Below are 5000 nucleotides of genomic sequence, written 5' to 3'. Positions count from 1 at the left end.
TGCGCTACAGGCCTATGGTAGATGCGTCGAATGGACAAGATCATTTACCCGAACACGCAAATGAAAAGAACAAGCAAATAATATTTAAGAGTAGAAAAGCTAGGCAATTTTTAACTACGCATTAAGCTTGCTAAAATGTAATGTCTTAGGAGCCATATTACGAAAGAAATAGAGATTTAATGACAAGAATATAGGACTAAAATTCAGGAGGATATTGGTTGGGAACAATTTAATTCTAAAACGGCATGAGAGATGCCATAATTATAATGCGAATGGTTTCAGAAAGAGCTATTCAGGTGCAAAAAAAATGTTTACTACATAAATTGATAGAGTATTCACTGTATTTATTTGATAGAGTAAATATGAAAGACCTTGAAACCCTTGGGATTGATGAAAAGGATATTAGATAACACTATATCGTGAACAAATAGCAGCAGTGTCAGTAGACGGAACACTTAGTCCATGGACAAAAATCAAGAGAGGCGTGAGACAAGGATGAGTCTCATCCCCTGATTCCTTCTCTACATATGCTGAAAAATAAGAAAAATATTGAAAGAACGAAAGAAGAAGAATTGCAAAGCCTGCTGAACTGTTTGAAAATGAAAATGAACAAAACGGTTTATGCTTTAACAAGAAAATCAATTAAGAAAGTATTCCAACTTGTTTTATATCAATAGATGGTTGAACAGATTTATAGATTTGAATATCTGTTTTAAAGAGTGATTGCAGATGCGTCGATTAATTTAAGAGAAGGTTAGAAATTGTTAAAAGAAAATTTAATGAAAAAAAAAATCTTACTAATAAGCAACTCTCACTGAATATGAAAAAGGGATATTTAACATGTTTTATTTGGTCATTTTTTTATATGACTGTGAGACCTGGACTTTGAATAAATATACCATCAGTATAGAGGCTATGTAGTTACAAACGGAGGCTGAAGCTGTCCTGGACAGAAATGGTAATGAAATATGTTAGAAATGGTTCAAAGAAATGGTCACATTTATGATTCAACGACAATTACGATTGAGAGGTCATATCATTCGTGAAAATAGCTTATCTAAAGATAAACTCTTGAGGGCATAATCAATGGAAGGCGTGACAGAAGAGAGAAAAACTTTAATGGATGGGTTTGTGGCAGTGGGCGGCTGCTCTAATGGATGGCAGCTTATCCAACTTGCCGAAGACAGGGTTAGATGCTAAAGATTAGTTGCCAAACTCAGAATCTGATTCTATACTAAAGGATTAGATAAACTAAGACCACAGGGAAAGGTTACGTTATTCAACATCAATATAGCTGGTAAAGCTACATATTAAAAAATAAAGGCGTTGATTTTTTAAGGAACACCGGCATTTTTACGGATAGTTTATGTAAAACATGTGTTCAAGTTGTGTTTAAAAGTTTAGTAACTAATAAACTAATAACAAATGATTGGCAACATGATGAAAACACTCAGTGTTACATCATGCAAAATTTATGGCAGAACATAAGTATAAAAACTTTATAGGAAACAATATTAATATTCAATTCGTTCGTTCTTATCGGCTTTTTATCAAAATTTTACAACACTTCGATTTTTTTCCTCTCGCTTCGTCTCTGCCTTTCCCCAAAGTCCTCCGACACGCAGGTTGAAAACCTCCGTTCCAGAGTAACAAATGGAAAAACTTTCTTTGCTAGAAAAATACATGAAGGAATACAACAAGAAAATGATATATTGTTACAGTTAAGTTCATTGGAACTCTAAGCTGCCAGACTGAAATCTGATCTTCTGTTTAACAAAAAGATAACTTCCTTTATATTAAAATGGATGACAAAGAACTAACAAAAGAATACATTATTGATCAGTATATGTTTCTCTTCAACATCTTAACCCATTTTTATTTATTTGGCCGTTATTGTGACCTTGACCTTTTTCGTGAGCGTTTTGTGACCCGATTGTAAATTGTGGATTAGATGACTGGCCGCTAAACATGAATTATTTTAAGACAAATCATGTAGATAGTGATGGTTTCGTGCTTGTATTTAACGACAACACAATGAGACAATTATATCATTATATATGAATGCAACTTGTGATATGATTTGATTAATTTTATATTTCCGTTGTCAACGCAAAACGGAGGTGTATATAGTGTGATAATTATCCTCATACTGTTTTTCTTCTATTTTCAGGAGTCAGTGATAGCAGCCCTCTCAACTTCTAGGCCGATTTACTATGAACTTTTGGTATGTTTTCATGCATAATTATGTTCTTTATACTTATTTCCATGCAGTGATATGGAAATTACACAAAAACAAAGTTATCGCCTTTTTATTGTATTAGTCTAGACGTGGCAGTCAAATCCTCAACAGATTTCTAAGAATTTTCACTATAATATTCCTGTAAAAAATAGTTCATACATAAATGAATGTGAAAGGCTGATGGCTCCCTTTATGGGTAGAGAAAAGCACACACGAAGCAGTGTCCTGCTTGAGTGCTGGCCAGTGAAACATTAGATATTTTCCTTCGTTGTTCGTTGGTACAGTTTCTCTTGATTACTTGACGTTGGATCTCCGACTATCAGCTGTTATAACCCTGTTATTCTCTTTGTTCCCACTTCTGCTTTCTATTTCATGCCACGTCATTTCGACATATACTGCTATTACATTTGCGTTTTGTGAAAGAGACCCTGTTCCTCTATATAATCAACGTAACACTATATCTTGGTATAAAGTGTTATTGCATAACAGTGAATATTTTTGTGACTCATGTTAAGTTAGGTCTACTTTCTTCATTAAATCTTTTGACCTCTTGTTATCTTGATCATTTTTTTTTTCTTCTGTTTGTCAGTAGAATTACGAGAAAAAAACTGTTGATAAATTGTAATAAAAATCAATGAGTGAGTTGCCCATAGACCAGGGAGCAATTAATTAGATTTCGGTGATGATCCAGATTTTTACCAGTGCAAACCGCCATAGAAAATATGACTGAAAATAGTAGAAAAATAATTTTATTTAAAATGTTGTAGGAAACTTTTGTATATGAACTGTTCCTGTTTTTTTCATCTCTCTTTCTCTCTCTTATAAGATATACACACATAGAGAGGTAGATAGAGGTTTGCTTCCTCCAAACGATTTCTTGTGCATAGCAGCATAGTTGAATGGCAAAGAAAATGGAACAATAATTATGTTATTGTTTATCATAAGTTCATCATTCGTTCTTTTCTCATCGTTACTCTTGTGTATTACCTTCATGCCTATCATAGATAAACGCTGGTTAATATATATCATATACCTCCTGCTTTCCAGCACTTTTCGAACATAATTTAATACTTAAATCTCTAGAAAACATCTCATGCACCATAATTATAGCTGAAAACTATACTTTCTTCCTTTTATAATCTCCCATCCGTCTCTTACCAGCAGGACCTGATGTGAAAACCAATCCTTTAAATCCCTGATGTGGGATCCAGTCTTTTAAAAACTCCCGCGTGATAAACTTTTGTCCAATTCCCAACCGGCGACATTAGTGGCGTCGGTTTGGCTCTTGGTTTTCCGGATGGGATTTTTAAGAGAACCTGTGACGTGAAGCGATTGAGGCATCTTGCGTTTCATTCTGCAAAGCGTTTGCCGTGTCTTGGCAACGAGGCCATCGACAATAAGATCGACGATAGACTTTGAGGATCCTGTAGTTTCTAAAAATACCTTGATTTTTATCTCTTGTGTCGCTCGTAAAGCATTTCTTTTGTAGTTGAACAGAGCTTGATGTGAGATATAACTCTTCAACATGCTACATGTGGTAAAAATATCTAAATTTAAGAAAACCAACATAGTCTTACATATCGTAATTTAGAATGCAAAGAATCCTCATTCGGTAAGCTCAATTACCATAGGACTCGACCTGCGGGATGCAGCCTCCGTTTCCCGCAAGCGGAACATGCAGTGGCTTGGCCTTCCGCTTTATTTACAGCAGCAATGTTTCTATATTGCAATGAATGGTTGCAGCACCTTTTCTCTTTATCATAGATTAGCTATCAAAACACACACACACACACACACACACACGCACACACACACACATATATATATATATATATATATATATATATATATATATATATATATATATATATATACATATGTGCGCGTGTGTGTGTGTGTGTGTGTGTATCTGCGTGTGTGTGTGTGTGTGTGTGTGTATGTGTGTGTGTGTGCTATTGTGTGTGTGTTTGAGTAGGTGTGTGTTTATTGTGTGTGTGTACATATGTACGTATTTAGATAAGTATAGCCCAATCACTTCCTCTACCTACGAATCACGTTTGCCTATTTGTTTGCTCTCTCTCTCTCTCTCTCTCTCTCTCTCTCTCTCTCTCTCTCCCTCCCTCTCCTCTTCTCTCTCTCTCTCTCTCTCTCTCTCTCTCTCTCTCTCTCTCTCTCTCTCTCTCTCTCTCTCTCTCTCTCTCTCTCTCTCTCTCTCTCTCTCTCTCTCTCTCCCGCCTTCTTTCTCAATCACATTTTTCGCCAAATCCTTTGTTTGTCTGCACTCCATCCAATCTCCTCCGATTTCTATGCGAGCGTGTTTGAATGCTATGAGATCCGAGTTTCAATTTCCTCGTAAAAGCAAGTCAGGAAGAAAAAGTTTAACGCTCGTCAAAATTTTACATCATTTTTTTTTCTCGTTGTCGGCTCATTTGTGTCATAAGGACAGATTGGTGCCGTTGTTTGTCTCTCATCTCGTTAATGGGAGTTCAATGGGATCTGAACGAGGGACGCTTTTTTTCTCTCCTCTTTTAGGCTTTTGTTGACACGTTTTGTTCCTACTTTTTTCTCTCTTTTTCCCGGTTCGTTTCATCACCTTGCAACATTAGTCGATTATATTAGGAAACTTTCAACTTCCATGGACAGTTGGGATCTTGCCTAAAGAGACAGTGGATTGTTGTAATGGTAGTGGTGATGATTGTGATGATAAGGATGGTGATGATGGTGATGATGATACCATCATCATCACGATGATAATGGTATC

At 35.8% G+C, this 5000-nt stretch overlaps 1 protein-coding gene across 1 annotated transcript in view; it reads left to right on the top strand.

Annotated features, from left to right (window-relative positions):
- LOC122248774 (required for excision 1-B domain-containing protein) overlaps positions 1-5000 on the top strand; it is a 164596-nt gene that overhangs the window by 149124 nt on the left and 10472 nt on the right. Inside the window, exon 3 of the mRNA XM_043009068.2 lies at positions 2171-2224. The gene's annotated coding sequence lies outside the window, so the exon portion shown is untranslated. The remainder of the gene's footprint in view (positions 1-2170; positions 2225-5000) is intronic.

This window comes from Penaeus japonicus, unplaced genomic scaffold (genome assembly GCF_977035675.1).
Source record: "Penaeus japonicus unplaced genomic scaffold, GWHDUDI00000001_assembly GWHDUDI00000003, whole genome shotgun sequence".
Lineage (NCBI taxonomy): Eukaryota > Metazoa > Arthropoda > Malacostraca > Decapoda > Penaeidae > Penaeus > Penaeus japonicus.
The sequence above is the reverse complement of the archived record's forward strand: the minus strand, read 5'-3'. Positions and strand labels throughout refer to the sequence as shown.